Source organism: Triplophysa dalaica, chromosome 1 (genome assembly GCF_015846415.1).
Source record: "Triplophysa dalaica isolate WHDGS20190420 chromosome 1, ASM1584641v1, whole genome shotgun sequence".
Classification (NCBI taxonomy): domain Eukaryota; kingdom Metazoa; phylum Chordata; class Actinopteri; order Cypriniformes; family Nemacheilidae; genus Triplophysa; species Triplophysa dalaica.
The window spans coordinates 31804879-31830144 of record NC_079542.1 but is presented as its reverse complement, the minus strand read 5'-3'; the positions used below and the strand labels follow the sequence as shown (position 1 = coordinate 31830144).

At 36.9% G+C, this 25266-nt stretch overlaps 1 long non-coding RNA gene and 2 other non-coding genes across 3 annotated transcripts; 1 reads left to right on the top strand and 2 right to left on the bottom strand.

Annotated features, from left to right (window-relative positions):
- Positions 1-8051: 8051 nt before the first annotated feature.
- Positions 8052-20915, bottom strand: LOC130426771 (uncharacterized). Its single transcript, XR_008907223.1, has 5 exons — positions 20396-20915; positions 18893-19080; positions 17214-17276; positions 15801-16166; positions 8052-8578 (listed from the first exon to the last, which is right to left on the bottom strand). It is a non-coding gene; the product is annotated as an uncharacterized LOC130426771 (long non-coding RNA).
- Positions 20916-24664: 3749 nt separating this feature from the next.
- On the bottom strand, positions 24665-24737 carry trnar-ucg (transfer RNA arginine (anticodon UCG)). Its single transcript has one exon. It is a non-coding gene; the product is annotated as a tRNA-Arg (tRNA).
- Positions 24738-25124: 387 nt separating this feature from the next.
- On the top strand, positions 25125-25197 carry trnar-acg (transfer RNA arginine (anticodon ACG)). Its single transcript has one exon. It is a non-coding gene; the product is annotated as a tRNA-Arg (tRNA).
- Positions 25198-25266: the final 69 nt, after the last annotated feature.

Genomic DNA, 25266 nt, shown 5'->3' with positions numbered 1-25266 from the left:
CTTTCATTTATTTGTCTTTCTGAGAGCTTTCTGGCAGCACATCTGCATCTGCACTATTCTTATACTGTCCTTAAAACAGATATTGCAGTATTTATAGTCTTTTTTGTCCTATTTTTGTGGTTTTCTTGCAATGTTGAAATAGACTTATATATAATTAATTATAAAACAATTGTGTGATTATTTATCTTGTTATATAAGTCGTGCAATTTTTATAACAAATGAATATAAAACAATGAGACACAAGCTATGAATTGAAGTTACAAATAAAATATTAATTGTTTTTTATTTCTAATATTTCTAATTGGCAAGATAGTTAGATTTTTTTTTACAAAACCATGAATTTATTTTCCTTCATAATCTGTTTGGGTCGGTTAGTAATTATCTAAAACTGTACTTTATAAGGATTTAGGATTGAAAGGTTTGTTTTATTTATATGTTCACGTACTGTAAGTGTCAGAGTTGATTAAAGTCTATTAAAGATGTGCACACAGTCTAAAAAGTTCATATGAAGTAGTCTGAAAATTCAAAGGGAAAACTCTGCATGAGGAATTTAAAACAGTTGCAGAAATGTGTTTTAATGCAAAAGTGAATTTTGACATTGTTATACAGAACTGGCCAAGATATTTTCACGTGCTATATTATCAACACTCACATTGCTGTATATAGAGTCCATAAAAACAAATAAATAGCAAAAGAGTTCCTGTATTTATCTAAGACAAACCAAAATTTGCTTGGAAACACCGCGTGCCAGGTGCCTGGGTGGCACGAACGGACATCATAGGACGGTTGCCAGAGTCTTCATCAATTTTGTCATTGCCTTTCCTCTTTCAATGCACTTTACACTTTACTCAATGCAACACAGGAAGACGAGGACGAAAAACCAGTCAACAAATCACGCCGACCCCTTGCATGTCAAAAGGCCCTCACCAGTGTGTGCTTGCTCTCACAACGGGCAGAGTGCATTAACATTCTGTGTTAGTCCTGTGCAGGCTTCTGGGCCCTGAAAGGCGATGCAGAATTGCTCTGAGTATGGCAGTCTGATACACAATGACTCCACTGTGTGACTTCCTCCTCTTAAACTTCCTCATTTACTGCACACAAAATGAATCCAAACTAAATGGGTCAACTTTTTTAGATTTTTGTTGGTTATCACAATCCTTCGTTTTAAATCTCTCCGTGCATTGTTGAGTGGAAACTGAGTGGAAAGAGAAATGCTTTTCTCAACCCTTGGCTACAGTTCATGTGTTTGTGTTTTTTAAAATAAAATTATTGTAACAGTTCCATAATTGTCTGTTAGATACACTTGTCAAAACGGTTGGTCTTTAGGGATCTCCTCATTCCCCAGGTATTTGTGCATTTTCTCTGGGTCCATGGTCCAGTTTGGGCTTTCTGGTGTGTTGGTGATCTTAGTTCTGGCGCTATGAGCAATCATACTGCATACAGAATGAGCATCCAATAGAATTATTCCTCCTCCAATCAATGCAGTTTTGAATCTGAATATGACAAATATACATTTAAGCCTTTTACATTTAATCTGTAAAGGATGTTCAAAAATCACAATATTTTTATGGTTGAAACTATATTTTAACTGGTTGTTAAAAGGATTTCAAGTTTGCTATTATTATTATTATTGTTATTTTAATAGGTTATGTATTTCCTGTGGAATTTTCCTGGTATATACGAAATGCTTGCGTTTCTTTGTCTCTATAGTAACAATTATGTCTCGTTTGATTACAGATGAATTTGCTCAGGCGATAATGAGCAGATGAAAGACCTGATGACAAAGAGAAGCATTACTTCTTGTGTTGACGCTTTGGCAGTATTATGTGGAAAATACATATCATAATGCACTGTACAATATAACGTCATTTGTGTAGATTTAACAGTTTCTTCCGAATGCAAAGAATTTATATAACAGCCTATAGTGTTTAGATTAAATTCTGTTACTTTTAACTCTTATCTTGTTACCTAAGATATACTCATTAGCAATTATTTCGTTCATATTAAACGGTGTAAACGCGAATGATTTAATTTATTAATTTCGTTATAATTGTAAGATATTTGCGTTCAAATGAGAAGTACTTTAACGAAAAATGTTTATGCTAGAGCTAAATTCCTGATCTCGTGTAGGAAACAAAAGCAAACAGACTAATGCAGACGTGAGATTAGCTGAAGGCCCATGTGGCACTGCGCCAATTTAGAGGAATATTTGCGTCAGGAGCTGTGGACATCTTCAATGCATTTTTTGAATGTAGTAATGTTTTTTTAAATCCAATTTTTTAAACGCAATTCTCTTTAGTTTTGCTGATAATTTTTTTACAGTACAGTCGGACATCCTTGCTTTTTACTTTATAGGTTGACAGAATTTAAAACAACAACAAAAAAATGCTCATATTTTGTGATCGAAAAAAAATGCATAGCAACGTATGAATGCAGAAATATTGTGTTTTTAAAATGTGCGTAATGTTTTGGTAATGATCAAAAAGAAGTTTCAGTGCTGAAAAAAATCGTTTGACCATATTTTAGTTTGACTTCCTCTGGTCATTGCCAATCCAATGACGCACATACTTATGTGCCCTAACACAATGCTCCTCCTTGTGTCTAGTTTATTTGATGTAATTGTGTGTTGATAAATAACAAGTACAACAACGTTCCGAGTGCCTCGGTTAATGCAAGGACATGACTGCTTTTCTTAGAAATCAGATGTCCCAGAAAGATGTCCTAAAATATTTTTTTACTTAAACAGGCGAACATTATCTCCATGTTTATTATAAGATTCATGAAGACTAACTTTACCAATAATAAGTGCATATTCAAATACTTAAAATATTTTTCATACTGCCAAGAAGCATCTTGACAGTATGTAACTTATTATAAACTATTACCAAAAAGCCGCATTTAAGGAAAAGTCGAATTTATGTTTGATTTTTCGTTAATAGCATGCATCTATCACGACAGGCTATTACACTGGATCTAGTCTTGGATGCTGGCCAAATATGGCACCTTCCACCTGCCAAGTGTTACATTAGCTGTAATTACGTTTAAAGGGTCTGTTCCGTGTGCTGAACGCGGCACCACAAGCACTAAAAGGCAAACTGGTATTACAACAGCAGACCTCATAATCTAAAGGTACCTGACATTTACTGGCCTTGAGTGAGCTTGCTGTCCTTTGAACATTTTCTTTCCAGTAAGAAATTATTAATATACCATTAACACCTTGCTTATAACCAATTGTGATCATTTAGATATTTTTTAAATATCGTTTTTGTATGCGAATAATGTAGTGCTTTTAGGATCGTCTCCCTTGCTTATTTAAAAATACTATATCGTAGAATAAATACGTATGCACATAAATATAAGTAAAAAGGGGCATTTTTACCAGTGCAGAGAAACGACAGGAACACTAAAGCACCAACAATATGTTTATTCTCGCGATACAACGTGCACAACGTGACATCACACACAATTAGTCCATGCATAAATTAACGCGACATAATTAATGTTGTTGATGCCTTGATGTTCACACAGTTTAATACCTACTCTGCAGAATACACCAACGCTCATCTCCTAGAAGGAGGCATATAGATCATTATGGGGTAGGCACTGGATACTTTGGTATTGATTATATATTCCGCACGTTTATTTTCACGTCAGCAATGCATTCGAGTTGCGCATACCGCCATGCGTCAGTCTTTTGTCTGAAAATCAAATGATTCGGCGAGTTTGTGTTCTCTGTTGTCGCTGTTCCGACCAAAAGATGTCGCCTTTCTCCTCTTATTCTGCTGTGGCAGGAATAGGTAGTTCGCAGGGTGCGCTTGACGCAGAGGCACGTCTCCTATCATCTATGTCTCATTATTTTGGAAAGCTATTAATAAACATTCATGTAACATTTAAATCAGATGTGCCCGGGCTCTTTTCTCGACGCATTATCAGGAAACAATGAAAAGTACAGTAGGTTGCCCATCTGCCTCATTAGATATTCGCCATTTATCAAAGAGGCAGGGGTGATTTGTTAGAGCCTGGCGCACGCGCGCCCATTGCCCGTTACTGAGCAATGATACAGCCAACCATGAGCTTCAATCCAACTGCGAGGACTGTTATTTCAAGAAATTGCAATCCTCGGTGATCCATTAAACGCGTTTAAACAGTTTACTGTTGCAAAATGGGAATCAATTTTATTCGTGTGTTTTATTTGAGTCTTGGGTTTGTACCGTCTTGGGTGCTCAATTGTCTGTTGAACGTGCATTAACACTGCACAGTTCTTGCTGACCGTTGTGCAGGTAATTGTAAAGTCATTTTACTCTTTCAATTATATATGCTAAGGGTGTTTCTTCAGCCAGGGGCACTTTTTGTCACTGACGTTGGCTTTTATAAGTTAATGATTTTACGCTTATTTTTATTGCATAAAGGGAACGTTATCCCATAGTAGGTTTCAACGAATCTGATATATAAAATTAGATATTGTATTGAAATAAAAGCACACACACACGTTTACCAGTCAGCTAAAAACATTAAATTATAATTTTATACACAGTTCGTTATAAATATGACTTACACTAAACCTTACACTAAAATAATGCTTTATGCATTTATACATGTATATACTACATATTTTTTATAAGATTATTTACGAATGAGAATCTTTCCAAAGGGAGGTTTTGCTCGGATTATATCAGGTTTTGTTCCCAAATATATGTTCATTACAAAGGAGATAACAGCAAGGAACTTTTTTAGATGAAATATGAGACGTGAAGTGCAAAGAAATTTTAAATATAACAAAATATGCACGATCTTTTTATAATGGTAAATTTCCTTTATTTACGTTAATTCTATATAAAAATAAAATGGCAGCTTTGAAATTGTCTTGGGAACCAAAACAAATAGCCGACGTTCCATACATTTTTTTAAATGCATATAAATATAAAAATTACATAAACATTTTTGAAGTGTGTGTGTTTTAACTTCTGTATCACTCATAAAGTCTATTATACGGATTTGTCATCCACGAGGTCAAAACTATCCATAGTTGAAGAAACACACTAGAATGATACTCATAAGAAAAAGATGCATGGCATTTTAAGTTAACAAGAGAGAACAAATACTCTTTGGAAGCACGAATGACAGAGCGATGCGGCATACTTGCCGAAATCAAACTATAGAAATTGGACTCAAGCATCCGGGGGGTTTAAAATATATTAAATTACCATGATTGGGAATTTAGGCATGCTCCAAGCCTGTTGAAGAGACTGGGCTTGTCTGAAAGTGGTGCTATTGATCTTGGGAAAAGAGGGTCAGAAGGTCGAGGAAGTTCACAGGACCTGTTCCTATTCTTATGCTAACGTACAATCCAGACTCTAATGCTTTCTGATTTGGAAGATATAAATGATCGGACAATAATCCCGAGTTTCTCTGTTGCTAATAGCTGTTCGTCTGGCCTTTAATAAAAGACTTAAGATATTGAGCCCTTTCTTTTCCTGCGTCGTAAACTTTGAGACCTCACGAATAAGAATTGCTGTGGCGCATCTATAGTTGTTTAAGTTTTTTACTGGATGGTCTATTTTGTTGACTTTTTAATTACGGCTTTGTCTTCTTAAGCAACATTTCTTAGTGGGGACCAGTTTGTCTATTTGATTTATTTCGCAAAATACGTTCCTTGTTTTTCTGCCTATCGGGTCTAAAGATTAATTTCTCAGTGTTTATTTTGTAGGTGGGCCCTCGATGATGCTTTGTACAATGGTCGCTATTTATCTTCTCATGACAAGCAGAAAATCTGAGCAACAAAATGATGAATACAAATGATCGTTCAGCGCCACGTGATGGAACACCTGCGGTCAGCACACAGACTGGCGTTGGCGGGAAAATTCCTCGTTTTTTCGCGCCCTCACATCTTTAATTGCACGTAGTACATGACGTAAGTATGTACAGCATACGCAATAAGCATTTAACGAATAGGTTACTCGAATGGAGAATGACGTAAGGATGTAGGCCACAACATAACATATGACGAAAGAATGTAGATCACAATATAGAATAAATATACAGACAATATATATATACATGACAGAACAAAATCAGTTTTTAATGCCTGGAAATAGCTGACGATCTTGCCCTTTTAACCATTTTCTTAATAAACATAGAAACATCGTGTCAGCCTTTTTATCAGATCATTCGATTGGCCCTCTGGGAATTACTGGACAAACCACTTGAACCCAGACCGTCACCTTTGACCCTTGTGTCAGCCTCGCCTGGCCCTCAGGAGACTAATGTTGACATCAACTTAAACTGACAGTCATCAGCATCAATGATGAACAATATTGAGCGTGTTTGAGTGGAGAGAGGATATCGTGTTATTTATAAATAAGTAAAGAAAATAACATTACATTTATAACATCAACATAAAGTCTCCCGTAAATGATTATTTATGACATTAATTTTTAATGAGGCCAATTAGCGTGGATAATTTTTTTGTCCAAAAATTTAAATCAAAAGAGATTTTCATGTTTTTACGCCTACTTTACATATATTGAATAAGCAAGAAAACACGTGTAACATTTTTTTTTTGCCTCATAAGGATGCCATTAGAGGCATTCACAAGAGGCTTCCTTATAGTAAAAAGCAAGTGTCTGGTTGGCTCTGAGTCAGTGTGCCCCGGTTTGCCCACCACAAGCCCTTTCTTTCGTTTAAACCGCGGACAGCCATGCAAGCTGTGGCAGAGATTAGCACAATATTCCACTAAAACAGTCACTTCTATCACCACAGTCCACTTAGACATCAACACTGCTTGCTTGTTCAAATTTCATAGATTTCCTGCAAAACTGGTATAGAGCTTGTTTATTGCTTACATGTTTTTTTTGAATAGCCAGTGCTGCATGAGTGAAGCTGAGTTATCAGTTGCACTCGGTAAAGATTAATATTATCTGGCTACATTTATTTTCTAAAACAGCCTATTACTGACTTTTTCGTTATTTAATAAAACTAAAGGGAGAACATTCTGCATTCCAGTTAGATATAATCACCCAAGAAAAGTGCAGGTAAATCGCCTTTTATTTTCTCTTAATGTGTGTTAATTGAATGACAGTCTATGAAATCTTTGAAATGATATAATAACTAATCTCAACACTGTGATATGTTCATCTTTTGCGAATTGTAGGCTTCAGATTGTGAAATCACGTGCATGCTTAAATATTTGAACTCTGAAGCTACAAACCACTAATACGTAAATGTTAAAGCGCTTTAAATTGTAGCCTCCAGACCACACAAGATAGATTAATTAGCGCTCATTTTTGCCACGTATACAAAGGTTTGACTGTTAGATTGTTTGAGTAATTTAGCAAACGATTAGAAGACAGGACTATTTCTGGGCACGTTTGGCATTTAAAATATAGAGAAAACTATAATTTAATCATTTTATTTTTTTCAAACCATACCCAATCTCAGACAGGCCTGCTAAACCTCAGTAAGATGCCAATATGTGTATTTCAGGTAAAGTGCTCATTTTATATATGGCTAATCTTCTTGTAGATGCTAATTATGTATGACAAAAAAAGATACAATTACATAGGCCTACTTATTATTATTGTGTAAAAATATATTTCTAGATTGTGTATATTATCATTTATATAAAACTGTAAGCTGTTATACAAAGTAGTCTATGTCTCTTTTATAAGTACATTTTGGATACTTTAAACCTCACCAAATAAAAACTCTTTCTAGTTTTATTTATCATTGTCTATTTAAAGTGTTTCTCGCAGATAAGAAAATCTCAGTGAACCAAACTATTAGCACATTCAAGATGAATTCATTTATATAACAAACATCTCAAAACATTGCAAGGTTACTCAAATCACCATGGCTTGTCTCATCCTCATTCTTCTAGAGAGAAGTGATTCATTGTTACAGTTATGTATCCCATGTCATGTTGTTGTGTGCTGTCCAAGGTGCTGACAGGAGTGTCAGGTCTATAAGCTTAAAACTTGCTGCTGTCACTGCATGTGAAGCTGCCTCATCAAAATTCATGTCTATAGGGTGGACATCAGTATTTTGCAAATACAATAGCCAAAGATTTGATTTTAATTTAAGGCTTTATTTCAAGAAAATGAATCGTTATGACAGAGCACAGAAGTTCATACTATATATATTAAACATAAAAAAAACTTTAAATTTACCTGACTGAGTGCAGACATTGACATCATAGAGACATTTAACAATGTGAACTTTGTAAACATTTCACACATGAATGCACATTATTTTCTTCACTTCACAGATTGTACAACACTTTGTTTTAACAACTACAATTGAACTGGGTTAACAGTATGTCCTCTATACATTTACACATCTGCGTAGAGATCTGCAGGATGAAAGGTTTCAGTTTTTTTTTCAGTCAATTAGTGCACATTTTAAATCCATCCCTCGCGCCGCCTGCTTTATTTTTACAGTGAAGCATCTGGAGTAAATGCAGGATGCTGGATTCCTGGAGTGCTGTGATTGACCGTCCCTGTTAAAAATAGCTGCTGGGCCTCAGTTTTTTCAACAGCTGTTGACAGTGATTTTTTCCGCCTTTTTGATCATTGCCAGGAGCCTGGTTACAGAGAGAAGCAAAAATATCCATTTTAAGCAACAATACCACATGGCTTGCCTTTATGACAAATGTAAAGGTAAAACATCATATTAACATGAACAACAACTAAGGAGTAATCAGATTTGGTCTCTAATGCCAGTCAATGTTGCTATTGGTGATAAAACAAAATTAACATTAGAAGTAGACGCAGAGATCTGGAGATGGTAACAGGGGATGTCTGTTTTTTTTCTTCTGAATAAAAAATTTGAACTGATGCTTTTTTAAGACATTAAGGAAAAGATACAATGATTCATATGCAAGGATTTGTTGATTGCTTGAATATCACTTCACTTTATCTGACCGCCTTAATGTGTAAGAGAATACATTTTTGTTATGGTTGATTACAAAAGCCAAGCTGCATTTCAGATTAATCTATAAATATATTACTCTTCAGAGTGATCTTGTTACTATGGAAATAGTGGACTGAAGTACCAACCTTACACACACGTTTGAGTCATTTTTAAAATGGTTATTTCCTTGCAAATAAGTGGAGTGGTTTTATGGGTACTGCTCTTGAAATTCCAAAGCCTGGAGATTGTGGAAAGGTTGGAGTTTATTTCACTGGTGTTTTGCATTGTTCATTTTAATGAGAGGCATCGAAGTCTCAGTGTGGGATAATAATGGGCAATTTTGTGTGCGTTATTTCACACTTTTACTACATCACCAGGTTCAGTCAGTTTAGTGGTCATTATAGGCTTAAAGAGGATGCCATTTGGAGTATGACTTTTATATTGGCCAAATTAATGCAGTCAGTAAAAAGAATTTGTTTGTCTAGCGGAGGATAAAGTCAACAGCACTTTTGCAACACTCATCGACTGTATTTGTTGGTCTTATTTTTCATTCGCTATTTAAAAGTTGTAAAATCATTCAGACTCTGTGTATGCGGTGTACCAACACCATTACCAGTTTTCCCAAATTATATGTATAGAGGTTTCTGGACAATTTAATCCCCGCAGGAGACTTGGCAAGACCCTTTCTCTGTCAATTTTCACCCTCTGCCTCATTCAAACCCCTCTCTCTTTCTGTGCCTCTAGAATGTGGAGTTTCATTCTCTTTTTTATATTCCCTCATATCTTTTTTCCTTGAGCCCCCCCCCCCCAAACTCCTCAGACAGCATGCAGCTTATGCAAATCACTGGCTTTTATTCTCAATTCTCGTCCTCAGCCTTGAATGAGACCTCAAAAACACACACACACACACACACTCAGTTAACACCGATTTCTTCTGTAATAGGGAAAAAGTCATCCATGTTAATAAACACGATTGCATCACTATAGTGTAATAATTGCACAAAATCATATTTCTAAAAGTTGTTAATATCCTAACATCATCCTGAAATGTCCAACAGAGGCCAATAAAGTTTGTTCACAGGACAGAGGCTCATATTATCTGGAAAATTATCCCCAGTTATTTTTTTCACCAAGAGCCAAAGTCATTCTGCTGCTGCGGGAGAGTGAACTTGCAGTTAGAGGGGATTATGGGATGGAATAGGACTAGACATGTAAGGGGGGGCTGTTTACCAAAGTCACTCAGACAAGGGGGGCCCTGATGAATATAAAGTGCTTGCTGCTTGCCACCATTCCCAGGGTCTGGAACACACACACACACACACTTGCTGTATATAAAACTGTGTGTAAGAAGGGGGAGCCAACCAGCCTGACTTCCCTCAGACACGTTGACAGGCAGGCCTTTTCACCAGTGCATTGCCGGGCCGGCCAGCACTCTCTCCCTTAGCAACGGCACAGAGTGAAGAGCCCCCTCCAGCCGGCAACCGAAACGACGGGGGGTGGTGAGGGGCAGATAGGGTGTGGGTTACAGGGGGTGAGCTGGTTCACAGGGGTGGATGAAGAAGTTCCCAGTCTGGCGGGACTCCCACAGGCAATGAACTTGAACTTGATTCTGATACCAATAATGCGCTCTGCACGTCCCTGTGCGGTATATTTGCATATGTATCGCGAGCGTCAGGCCTCATTTGTGAATTCTGCATTCGCTTACAGTGACGATCGTAGTTTAACAATGATGTTTCAATGTCTTTCAAAATGTCGACGTGATGGTCTTAAAAACATGTTTCCTATTTATTTTAATGCAAAACGTGATGGCAATTCTCTGGTAAGAGAGTAAAAAGTGGAGCCATGAAATGATTATCATTCTCAAGGTCATGTTGGAGATTTAAGTGTTGCCTGGCGTCTTCATTTTTTGTAATTTTTGTTTAAATATCACTTTTAAATGCACAGGATACAGTTATAGATGTTGTTTGAGAAAAACATTTTTTGTAATAAAAAGTACATCTGGGTCAGATTAGACACAAGTATGGTATTATCACATAAAAGTATAGATTCAAACTCATGTTAAGCTTTCTACAGTTCAAAAAGCCTTCTGAGGTCACAATGCTCAACTGCATTTGCCCAAGTTTCATTTAAGCTAATGATGCCCAAGGAGCCCAAGTAATCTAGTAGCTCCTAACAGACTCTCGTTGCCGACTGTGGTTCTTTTAGCAGCCTGTTATTCCGACTGGAGTCCTGCTCGGGAATCCCAATCCCAGGCTTTTCGAGACCACTCGTCCGAGGAGGAGGAGAAAAGGTGGGGGAGACAATTTCTAAGCTCTCCCGTAGCTGATACAAAGCTGAGAACAACCCTTCTCGGGAGAATCGTGTTTATCCCGAGATTAAGACGGGATCGACAGCTGAGGTATCCACACACAACACACAATCGCCTTAAACGCAGACCCAAGAGATGCTTCTGCGATAGTCTGGGTGTGCGTCCCATGGTCCTGTGTTTTCCCAGTGTTGGTTTCACAGAGGGACCAGAGGGATTCCTAATTCTCTCCCACTCTTGTTAAATGTCTATAGCTGTCAACTTATCCTCTAAAGCAGTGGAAAACAATAAACGTGATTTAAAAAGGAACCCATTTAGTTACACTTCACGTGTGTTTCCAAATATATCCTGTCACAAAGTTTTCATCACAAAAGCAAAGACTGAGATGAGCTCTGGGTGAGACTCAAAGAGCCACGATTTGGAAAAAAATGTCATACTGCTGGACATAAAGATGACACATGAAGGGGAGAAAACTGTTAGTATGCCAGACAAATATTCACAGATAGCCACCTCCCGTAGGCCTTTGATATTAAAATGCCAGCTGCAGTAACAGCCTCGTGGGGCCACAGATTGAGCCAGACAGTAAAAGCCCTTCCCCCATCTTCACACCACATCTATTTTCCTCTAAACATGCATCCTCTTCGTATTCGTATCCTCGTCTCATTAGTATTTTTTAATTCAACATCATTTGTTAAGCTCGTATGGGGTTTGGAAAAGTTAGTTGGGTGACGGGCTCAGGCGTTGTTTATGCTTTTGTACGTCTCATTCATGTCTTCCAACTATCTTGTCCATTGCGTTTTATTTTGCATAAGAATTCCTCCTTTCTGTGCTATTTTCTTTTGTTTAACTGTAAAATACTGTCTCTGTCTCAGTAAAAACTTTCGCTCTGGTTTTCTGTATCACTGGCTCCATTATACTGGGTAATATATTGTAACGGAGTTTTAATTAATTGCTGCCAAACTCCTGTGCTCAAGAAGAGCCGGAAAAGGAACAAACCGTCCTTCCAATTGGAAGTGAACTGTTTGCACAGTATTACGATCGGTTATACCATCGTTCTACATACCCAGAACTTAAAGGTTAAAAAGCTCCAATGCACATTTTTTACGCTCAATATTACATGAGTGTGGTCATCACATAAAAATAAGGTTTAAGTCACATAGGTTACAAAATTGTATTAACATGGGCCTTCCTGTCCATGCCATCCATGAACCGGGCAGTACGTTTGGTGTGCAAGCACACATGATTGTGCAAAAATGCTTGTGCACAAACACACTGATGTAGCTACGTGCAAATGCAGGGAAAAAATTAAGTCTTGCCCTCATGTCATTCCCTGAGGATCGTCTCGTACAGGGTTTTGCTGGTAATTTAGGCATCTGGTTCTGTCTGGACCCGAGCATCTTTCTCAGCTTATTACCATCCGCTGTCTCTGCACTCCATCCGTACAGACAATGGTGAGAAACAGGGGGGACTATGGAACCACGTCAAGTGCTCCAAGTACAATGCTGCTATTGTAGAAGAGCAGAGGGGTCTGGAATAATAATGTGGGCACTATCAAACTATTTACTACTTATCTGCAGATTTTCTCTGTAAGATCAACATTTTGCTGGGTTTCTGTGTGATGATAATTTGGGGTTGGGTGTAAGGTATTTAGCCCAATCTTTGGAACCATTTGACTTTCCCATAGGCACAGACATTGACCCACAGATGCAATTCGCCTATTATAAAGAAATATCTCTTGGCTGAATGTCAGACATTTTAAAGAACTGCCCTTTTCAAGATATGAAAAATTGTAATCATGGTCATGTCTAAAAATCGACAAATGCCATCTCCATAAAAGCTTTAACATTAAGTTTGACTGCTACTACAGAAAGCAATCCAATGTGATAAGGAAAAGGATTTGTACTGGGCAGTATGCATGCAAAATAACTCAATCATTGTAATACGGTGCAACTGTGTTTTTTTACGCGGAATGGATTTAAAACGAATAAAGCCTTGAATCTTATGCATGCATTTACATGTATAGGATTCACGTATTCAATATCCACAGTATGAAAACACAGAGGAGTGTATTGGTAAACCACGAAAACAATACACAGTTCAGCGCATGATTTGCATATCGAGAACTGGAAAAATCTGGTATGAGTTTGGCACCGTGCCAAGCGGCATAATTAACACTTTTAAGCCACTGCGCTGCAGTGACATTATGCTTTGACAAGCATCCACTCCTCCTCCCCGACTGCTTATATTCACTCACTAACACAAAACACATACACATCATCTACAAACGTGAGCATTTTTCTTTGCCCCTGTACATTTGTGCATTATTGCAGTGTTGGCAAATCATCCACAACTATTATGGTATGATACAGTTATGTACCATTTGAGAAAGTGTCTTTTTGTTTTATAACCTCGCTGGATAAGGCTATCTGTTCCAGTGTGTAAAATGTGTTTTGTGGCCCTGTCTGAGATATTTAAGCAGCGAAGGTCTTTTACATAAAACCCTGAGAGATGCAGAGGGAGGAAACCCTCCCCCTCACTGCATGATACACTGCCTAATTATGAATTCTCTATTAAAGGTACAGGCTCTCTATTCCAGGGCACTCTTTTGTACAGCAAATTTAAAACACATCTTGTGTATTTGTTCAAGAAATAAAGACCTAAGAAAAACATCATCCCTATTTTTTTTTCTTCAATATATGCATGATGCACAAAGACCATATTATTTATGTAATAAAGCCTAACAATTGTAACTGATGCAGGTGCTATCTTAAGCCTCGAATCAGTCAGATCTTCTTTTTAGGAGCTAATAATAATAACATAACCTGCACGTTTTTTAAATGAAGATGATAGCGCCTGTTTTTGTCTGTCACGTGCACACCAGAGAAAGGAATAAAAGCATTGCGATGTTTGAAGTATCTTGCTCTTCCAAATTTCCAGAATGCATGTTTTAACAGTAGTCTAGATCTCCCTGCAATTCTCTCAAATCTACAAAGCGTTTCTGTAAACACCACAAGCATTTGCAACAAGAAATAGCTTTAAAATTCGAAATAAAATGCCGATTTGCTTTTAGATGTTTGAAAATTCGACTGAGAGAACGTGTCGCCGCGCTGCTGATAATGTGCTGCTGCGCCTTTAATTGCGGGCTCAGTCCTCGCAGCTTGTTCCTATGCAATTATGTTAATATGCGCAGCTCGTCTGCTCTTTTTCATTAACACGAGAGCGTGCCTCATTGTTTGCTTTATTTGTAAGCTCGGCGGGCTCCGTCCGTACATCACTGATCTTTTTCACGCGTCGATTTTGCAAAACCTCCTGGTTGGGGATAAAACGTCTTTATTTTTCAGCACAAAAATTCTCATTTAAAATCCTTTGTTTATGTTAGCCGGGTGCTAATCGGTGCTTGCGATGAATTTAAGGACAACGAGGTGTGTTGTTTTAGGCAGACACGGTTTCCACGTTCAGTAAGTATGCAAAACCGCCTTTCTGCTCTTATGAGGAGGAATATTCAAGAGATGACGCTTTAATTTTTCTCGTCTGCGCATTTCATTGTAACCATTTACGCTCTGTAATTTTTTCAGAATGTGTGTGAAACCCCAAAACATGTTACATTTTTCATTCATAATGTAACATGTTTCTCGTGCTTGTTTTTTTTTGACTATGCAAGTTCTTTAGCAATAGCCTAAATGGAGCAGCGCAGTTGTTTGCATGTCATCTACAATTCCTTATGACGCAACCAGTCACCTTTCTGCGTTTTCTTTCATTCATTTCAATGACATAACTGCATTCAGCGGCCTGACTAAATGCCCTTTCCCAAAATGCAGTTTTTTAAACCTTAACTAAGGCCTAACCAGCTAATGATACAAACGGTGTACATTTTGATCCGTAAACATGCCACAGAGTCTGACATTAAAGTTGGGCAGGGCAAGGTGTGTGATCCTGTAGGCTGGTGACTGTTGAGGGCACTTGGCACCTCGGTGTCAGTAATGTAGTGTACCATTAAATGGCAGAAAAAAAGGAATGCTCTTCAATCTAGGTCGACTGTTCCATTGGTCAAGAGGATGCTTTACATCAATTAACTTCAGTAATTACTTGAGTAGTCTCTCTTGAGTTCAAGCAGCTTTTTGGAGTCATTAAAATATCTGATATCGAACTCCCTTTCGTTTTTTGTTTTGAGGGGGAGTTGTGCTGAATTGGATAATGATTTGGTTTAACTTTATATGTGCCGCATAAATGAATAGCTGCTTTCACTCCCATCCTACTGCCGTTCTTTGTTTATATCTCAGTGTGGGCATGTAGATAACCGTCCTACTATTCTCTAATGAGTGAGGTGAGATCAGAGTGGGATATTTCTTTTAAAGGAAAAAGATTTTGGCTTCAAGCCCTGGCAGCAAGGCCCAATCGTGCTCTGCCAAAGTGGTCAACGCTGAAAACAAAACACGTCCAGACCTTTACAGAGTAAAATTTTGGTGAGGGATCATCTCGTTTGCTTTTCATTTAAAAAGGCGTGCAAAAATATCTACCGAGCTATACGTGTGCGCCGAGGTCAGATTATAGCGTGGCTAGGTCTGATATAGGCAACGATGTAGCTTACCTTATGCCAACACAGCCATTTTAGGTAGCAGCAGCCAGTTTCTCCATCAAGATGGCTTCCTGCAAGCACACCCCTCATTCAGTGTTGCAGTCTCCCAGCATCTGGTGGTCCATGGCAACTGGCAGCCTCTTTGTCCCCGTTGGCACTTGGGATGTAGAGTCTCACTCCTTTCTTTTTGCTTTTCTCCGGGGGCACAGATGGCACTAAATGCTTCCGTTGATGACGGGAAGGGAGGGGAGCTGGTAGAAGGATGAGGGTTGACTATTATTTTTCTTTTTTCGCCTTTTCTTTCATTTGGACAATTGCGCCATTTTTTCCTCTCCCCCTCTTACTCCAAAAAGGCAGTGTGTAAATGGATGGCAGTTGCTAAGGGGAAACAAGAAAATAAAGCACAAAACAGCCCCTTTTATCACTGCCAAAGCAGATGTCATGGCAACTGCTATATAACATTTCTTTCTAGAATATAAACGGGTGACTTTAATTTCTTAGTTGGTGTGAAAACACGATTTCACCATTATTAACGTAATTGTTTGTGCTTTGACTGGGCTAATGTGAATTGTGCAAAGGCATGCAGCCGTGACTTTTGTTTTATGACAGCCGATTGCCAGTGCTGGTTATTGTGAAGCCAACATCAATTGCTGTCCACCCATAATTTCATTGTGTAACCCTTATTCAATTGTACATGCTAACCAGTTTAGTTGGAAAAGATCATCGTTAATGAATGATGACAGAATTTCTTTGCTCGCATTAATTTTACATAAAGTAATATGCAATGTGATAGTGGCCCATGCGTTCTTATCATTATTAAGCTGAAGACGGACATATCATTTCCTCTCGCTGATAATTTATCCCATTGAAGCCTCTGGCCTAATGTCCTACAGTCACACAACGTATTCTTAACTGTGTTCAAATACCGTCTGATTTAGATTTATTTTTTACACAGGTCACTCAATGTGTTTATAGTGTATTTTTAAAGATAACTGTCTTTTTTCCCTTTAGACTGTTTTATATCGTGTTAGGGGGCTATTTTCTCATTATTTTGCTTTGTGGTGGCCAGCACTGATAATACAGTATGGCCTAAAAAGACTAAATATCTATATTTCATATATAATTTAGCAGGTGGTTATTGGTGGATATGTGTAAACGAGTGTTTTATATAAAGAGGGACATTGAATACATATATTTATATCTGATTTATATATATTTTTCTATAGACCGTAGCAATGAAATATTAATTCTACACACAATGACTCCGGGAACTTGATTGGGGATTCATATTTGCATTTAGCTCCTTTCAATTTAATAAATTCATTAACATATACTTCATGATTAACAGTGTGTTCGTCAAATTAACTCCACAACTAATTTTTTAAATTATAATGTTGCATTGCAATAAGCATCAATAGCACTTACCAGATGGTGTAGTTTTAAGCTTTAGTCCTCTGGTCTTTCACAAAGACACCTTGCTTTGAGTGCCTGTGGTGAGTCAAAGAAAGAAGTAAACAACGAAAAGACACCAAAATTAGAAAGTATTGAGAAAAAAATAAGCTGTATTAAGGATGTAAATATTTCACATGATTTGCAATGAACGACAAACAGATAATAACATGCAAAGGTTTTAAAAAGACTTATTAACATCTTATATATATACACACCTACACTTGACAGGTACAACATTGGCTTAGAAATGTGTCTTTTTAAATTTGGAAAAACTTTGAAAAAATTCATTGAGACCACTTGCCATTTTGCAGTGTTCCCAAATATGCCAACATATACTCTGATACACCTTTTCCTGCCTGTCTTTTACAAGTAAGCCATTTAACCTCCTGGATTTAAGTTTTTAGTCTGTATACAGCATTGAAAATAAGATTCATTAACCAGCCAAACCATTCTGTCAAATTCAAGCTAAACAGGCCTACATGTTAGGAAGCATGTAGGCCATTTCTCTTGATCTTTCAGGACAATTTCATTATCAGTAAAAATGATAAATGTGTAAAAATTTAAATCATAATGAATTTAACTAACATGTTTAATTTTCAAATGAATCATATTAAATGAATTTAGGCTGTGCTTAACTGAACATCGCATAGTGTGTGTAGCCTAAGTGTGTGTGCTGTGAGTTGGACCAAAGCGATTTTATAATATAAAACTTTTGAATGTTCGCTAATATTTACACGGGTTTATTTTTTACGGACCTATGGCTTTATAGGCCTAATGTGATTTCGATTGTCATACGATAGAACACGGAAAAAAATCTTCTGGTATATTTCAAATCAAATGCGTTCATTCTACTTTAGTTCCGTCTTCTGTCTTTATTAATCTGGCTGTATACATCAGAAGTAAAACCGTGCATAATGAAGCTGCTTCAGCATGATGTAATTGCTTTAGAGGTGTGACGTGTGTGCGTGATGCGAAGAGAGATTTTAACGTAGTTGAATGCTCATTCATCCTGGATTATCAAGAAGTGGTAAAATCCACATGGAAAATGTTTACGCATGGTAGAGTTCGGTTAGATCAGAGCAATGAAAAGATCCACCACACGCTCGATTGAGCGTAAGTGTAGGCCTTGTATTCCCAGTCGGAGCGCTGAACGAAAAAAATGAACGTGCACTTAATGCCATTTTAGGTAGAGATGCTTGAGATATTAATATTATTATCTGATTCGTAAAAACCCGATGGTTTTTATTCGCCTTTGAAGGGTTTTCAGTGACGTATAAAAATAAAAAAGACACATTAAAATGGGAGCAAATGTCCGTTTGTTAATATCAAGTAAATAAACATTTACGGCGCATTTCCATTGGAAACATCGCAAATTTCTTTAGTAAAATATTTCTGTGTTACACAAAACAATATAATGCTTAATTATACACAAAATAAAAATTGAACACCGTAGAAAAATCACACTAGTGTTTAAATTTTGACATTGAATAAAATAAACCCGTGGACCTGTTTTTTGTGATCAAATTCATGTGTAAACTGCTCAGGTGTGGATTTCAAATACATATTAGTGTGTAGCCGTAGTTAGCTATCAATGTGAAATCTATTGTGACAATATTTAATAAGACTCCTATCATCGTACAGGTTGCACTTACCTCATGCTTTGAACTCTCACGTGCAGTTTTCCCAATGAACTTGTGTGCTGTGCAGTTAAGGAGGACGTTTCTACTTTCGGTTATCTAGCTTTATGAAGGAAGATAAACACTCATACAGCTAGATAACCAAAGATAGCAACCACCTCCTGTTAACACTTTCTAGAGTTGAAACATCTTGGGAAGTTGACCTGATAAATGAAAACGGGGTTAATGCACATGGACCAGATAAATACAACAAAATTCAATTTAATAGACTCAAGTCTCTTTTTCATTGACCTGTAAATACTGTTAACAGGTGAGTCGTTGAATAGGCTTATAGGATTTGCCAGACCATCACCATGTGGTGAAGACAAGCCATCGCTCAGAATCCACAATGGTGAAGGCCTGGACTTGCACTTTTTAAATGTAGCCTCTGGATTTATTGAGGGGGTTAAAAGCAGAATTTTGGTCTGCGTTATAATGTAGGCTATATTTAACTTTAAGGCCTATTCATCAGACAGTCATCTCTGTCAATAGCACATTATCATACTTTATGTCTTGATTACAGTTTACCTCGATCTGCATAAGGCAGGACATTTTGTGCACTGTCTGGTTTGATCTGATAAATGTTTTCTTTAAGATTATGCAGTCAATAAATAATAGAATAAATAAAAGTTGTACATCGTTTAGTCGTTCTGTAATATTCAGTTTATGTCGTCAGTAGCTAAGATTCATATTATTAACTATGTATTTCTGTTTTGATTATAAATATAGGATATTATGTGTATGACTCAGACATGTGTCTTTTGACGCTTTCCCACGTAGATTGTGACGTCATGCAGCTAACTACGTTTATATTTTGCTAACAAGCATATTGTAATTTCTAAATAAACCAAACCAAAAGCGTATTCTTTAGGTCTTTTCAAATACGAGTATTATGGTTTTGAATCCCAACAACTTACAGGCCAGAAATCGTTGTTCTAAAATAAACTTGAATTATAAGAAAACATTCATCATCATTAGATATTTAAACAATATAGAATATAAGATTTAAATACAATTGCAGATGCTGTATCTTGGAATATGTATATTTTTATTAAATTGGTAAAACAATTAAGCACATGTATATAATATACGTGTGTGTAATACAAAAAACTACTGTAAAATTGTTTCAAGGTTATTTTTGTAATACTGTATAACTATGTGCACGCTAAAATGTAATTAAAATCGTGGTATCAAGAAAGTTTTATTGCATTCCATGTCCGCTTCATCTGCTGAGAGAGCAGAGAGTGGTCGGACGCGGGGGGCCACAGATGGCATTGAACGTGGCCTTCACGTCAGTCACATGGGGTCAGTTTCAAGCACTTGTTAGAACCCGTCTGCGTGCATTAGCTCAATTTTACCATTAATGCCACGTGAACTTGAATGTAGTCTGCTAAAGTCATTGCGAGAAAAGTCACAATAAAAAACACATGCGCAATGTAAGACAAAAAAGAGAAATCATTCTGACAATGTTAAACTTACGTTTTCAAAACGACGCGCATATTCCTCTCTGTCTGAAAGTAAGGAACGAGTGCCAGTGTGTTGGGGACAAATAGAGGTTCCCGGGCGTCTTGCGTTAAAGAGCACGTCGCAAAAAATTCTCTTTTGTTAAAAACCACACTCGTCCGTGTCATCTCTCCGAAGCTGCATTTTCCCGTTGAAAAATTCGCAGTCCTCAAGTATTCAACCCTCGAATGTCACCCAGACGATCCACAAAACGGAACAGGCAGGTTTATTTCCAAGATGGGGAATTCCTCTTTTGCAAAGCTTGATGACAGTGTTAACGCACGGATACGGGAGAAGATGCGTGGTTGTTTTATGAAAGCGTGCGCGAATGTAACCTGCATGCGATACACTCGTTTCGCCTGAGCTCTGTGAATGTGATGCTCTCTCTCTCCAGGCTGGAAGTGTCTAGTTTCTCACTGAATGCATCCTCCTCTGTCACTTCTCTCCTGCAGTGACGTCACTCCAGTAGCAGGCAGTCGAGCGGCCAATCACAATGCCGCGCGCGCGCAGACCCATCCGCGCGCTTTCTCTCTCTCCTTCGGCTGCACGTTTTTTTCCAGAGTGACATAGCGATGCTATGTCGCCTATATGGTTGAACAGTCCCTATAGTGACCTGACGTGAATAAAGGCCCACTTGTAGTTTTCATCGACGTTCGTAGCATTATTGAAGGTTTATTTAAAATTCAAATAAACTAGACAAAGTCCAACTTGCAGTGATGCTATTTTTAGATAAAAGATTATCAGTCGTCGTTTTATAATGCTAGCACATGTATTATTATATACAAGTCAGTTAGACTTTCTCAATGGAAATCTGCGATTACATAGTCTCAGAGTTGGACAAATGAAGCAGCAAAATTCATTGTAGCCAGCCTAGCTATAACAAGATCCAAACCAACAGTTTTTTTAACTTTAGATTTAGATAACTTTAAAATAAGAATAGCAAAACAGCTCGTCCCGACATTTCTGAAAAATACATTTGTGCTGAGAACACGTTCTGCTGTATCTTCATTGTATAGCCTAAAGAAAATCCATGCCTTACTGAGTCCCGGTTTTGCTAAACGCTGATATTTCTTCATTTTTTTAAAGTCCAGAATTAACAAATAAATGAGAAAGATTTTAAATTATATGTTTAAAACCTGGTAGGTAACAACCAGCCCTAATAAGAGCGAGTAAAAGAGCAGTTTTCACCACTGTCTCGTGAGCTATTAGTTATATGCTTTTGAAGACATGTTACATTTCTGAAGTTAAATTACACAGTTCATTTAATACAACACAAAACCTAAAATAAAAAAATATGTTTAAATTTAATTTATTTCAACATTCAAATAGTTTCACTGTACAAGTAAGAAAAAAACGACAGAAACCCATTTAATGCATGTGCGAAAGATCTTTTTAGATCAAAGTAAAATATATCAATATTTTCCCTGATCCATTCCCTATTTTTAAGCACGAGGGTTATTTTGTATTTACATGCATTTTTATCAGACATTCGACCTTATCAGGTGTAATTAATTCCTTTGCTATACCCTATATCACTCCGGAAAGCGAACGCATGTAGACTATTTTTTATTTTATCATTGTTCTTTTTATTAGAGCTAAGTAGCGAAACATCTGTATTTGTAGATGTTCACAGCGATGTTATGTATTTTTGCAGGGAGGATTTCAAAAGCAATTTTCCGCTTTAGATGCTTCAACACCAGCATGAATCTGCTGATGGGAGTGATGTAGGCTGTCCATTCCGATGGTAAATGGAGATGTTTTCTTGCCCTGATCCTATCGCATTATGACGTGTGTGTTTAAGTAAAAAGTTTACTCGCTGAGATCACGGGGTTAAATTAATATTAAGTCACTCTTTTCAACAAAGTCGCTCCATCTGGTTAACAAGATGCAATACATCAGTGCGGTATTTTCATACGGTTCCTGAACTGTTATACCCCTTAACGTTTTCTATCATCTTCATTTAAACTTGTCGATTCTTTAAATGGGTTTATCCCAAAAAATACTCCTGAGTATACATAAAACATTTCCATGTCATACTTGACGTTGTATTTTTTTTGCTTGGCATATAATATTTTTCATCTCTGATTATTCACTTCACATAAATGGGCATGATGGATTTGGTCACAACACATTATTTAGTTTATGGTGTAATTATTACCGAATTTATATGAACGTGTTCTTAGTAGGCTATGGAATCGTTTTGTGGTGCGAAGGGTATTCACGCATTTTTATTCTTGACATTAATTTACACAAGCACATACTAAATTTACACGAATGTAAAGTTTTACTCAGGTGGAGGTACAATTTTGCAGTATGTGCTTTTTTTTGCAAGAATTTAGGAAGAATGATGGACATGTTACGGCGCAAGCTGAAATCTGAGTTGGACAACAGCGATGTCTAGCGGTACATTGTGTCATAATCATTTTCATTCAATTGAGCGATGGGATATTGAACACTTGACATTGTCCAAATAATTCGTGCATTCCTTTAAAAAATCTGTAGCCATTTGGAGTTAGGCTATGTGTGACGCTTCTATAGTTTTCGTAGATTAACAATTTGAACAATTGGTGTGTTAAATGTGAATTAAAGTGTTTAAATTCAATGTTGCCACTTTGCAATGTTGTCTTTACGTTTCAAAATACATCTTTATATGATACACTTTCACACGGTATGACAGACACATTAAAGCGATTTTTTTATACAGTGTTATTTTATATTTTTGAGGAAATTGACATGGAGCTTTTTTATTTTTCCTCTATTCAATCATTATTGTCTAAAATGCGTTTTTTGTTTAATACAGTGTAATCGTGCACAAAATAATATTTTGTGGGGACCAATATTATGGTGAAAGAGTGTGTACAATCACCAAGTTGATTTGCGATCCTGTAAATGAATGATACCTAAATGAGAGATCCACTATCATCCGAATCCGGTAAATCTTTTTTACTTTGATACGTAACATCTGGTTTAATTTGATTAATTTTGATATAGTTTGTAGACTGTGTTATCTCTTACTTTCGGGATTCAAATATTTCTTCTGTTCGTGGTTTTTATTCATTAGAAAAAATAAGATTGAGGTGAGGTGGAGCTGGGCATATTTTGTATTTCATCACCTCTTACCATTATTTACACACTTTATGAATAATTTATTTGTGCCTTCTATGTCGGACTGTAATATGACATGATTTTTCTAATATATTTGAAATGTGATCATCAGTAAAGTGTAAACAGTTTCAGGGAAATCATTAATGTACGCGTTCCATTAACCTTCATTAAAAGAATAGTTCACCCCAAAATAAAAAAATCTGTTATCATCTATTCACCTTCAAGCTGTTCAATATCTGCATATGAACAAGAAGATATTTTGTGAAACTTCTCCGTGGTTTTGTGTCCATACAATGGGAGCAGTGTGGTTTGGTTACAACGTTCTTCAAAATATCATCTTTTGCGTTCTGCAGAAGAAAGAAGGTCATTCAGGTTTGCAATTTTACATGAGTAAATGGTTAAAAATCAAATGCTTGTTTGAAATAAATCATTTTTACTGTAAATTCCGTTTCCTTTTTTATGGATAATTTTCTTGAACACTTCTCTCCCATATTTCCACTGTTACAGTTTTTGTAAGCACACATGACACGATGAACATATCATGTTGATTGTTTAGATAAATCTTTTTAAAATAGGTTGTAAATGCTCATAAAAAGCATTCTCTAACACATTTCATTTTCCCCCAATGACTCTTTTGTCATAGCTCATCCCCCTTCTGCTTATTTATTAATATGCATATATTATTATTTAGAAAAAAATCCATATATTGTCTGACTGTTAAATCGAAATTATAGTGTACTAATTTTAATCATCGTTTATTTACTTCACGCGGAATCACTGCACAGAATTTCACTGTCTGTTTAAATTGGAATACTGTGAAATGTGGTATTATGGCGCCACCTGGAGGTTATTCGTTCGTCGTCATTTTAAGATTCACTACTAGATAAAAAAAAAAAATGAGAATCCATAAAATAATGTTTTGAATTGTATTTGCATTTGCGTTCATTTACACTCGGTTTCTTACAATTCTGGGACTACATCACCAAACAAAAGCAGCTAACTATTTGTAAAACATGTTGTCACATTTGGCAAATGTGAATTGTTTCTTCAACAAGCAGTATAACGATACATTGTATCAAACTATTTACGTGCAGACATAAAAGTGCATTGTAGGTATGGTTTTGCAGTATTTTCAAAAATCGACCCCGGCAGGACTCGAACCTGCAATCTTCTGATTCGAAGTCAGACGCCTTATCCATTAGGCCACGAGGCCGCTAGGTCAGAAAATTGGACACGAGAGATATGTTTATACCAGCAGAGGGTGCAAACAGACTACTGCTTTTATACATTAGTAAAGAGGTACTAAAAAAGTCGTTTACTACAGAAATTTCAAGTCCACTGACAATATAACGCTTTAGCGAACGCAAATAACGTATCTGTTTTTGTCGGTCTGGCGTAGTACCGTTCAAACCGTGCAAAATTCCGCTCACTGCTTAAAATTCTACGGAAATTGGCGGGTAACGTGTCTGCTGACGACAATGTGTTTATGTCGAAATATATAAACGATAATCATATACAATCATTATAACAAACGAAAGTAGATATGTCGCATATTTACCATTTATATTGAAATACCATATCAAAATAACGATTCTCACACGGGCCAGTGGCGCAATGGATAACGCGTCTGACTACGGATCAGAAGATTCTAGGTTCGACTCCTGGCTGGCTCGAATCTTTTTTTCCCTCTTACACAATTTCTTAGAAAGCATCAGAAAATACGCAAGCCTAACACTATATGA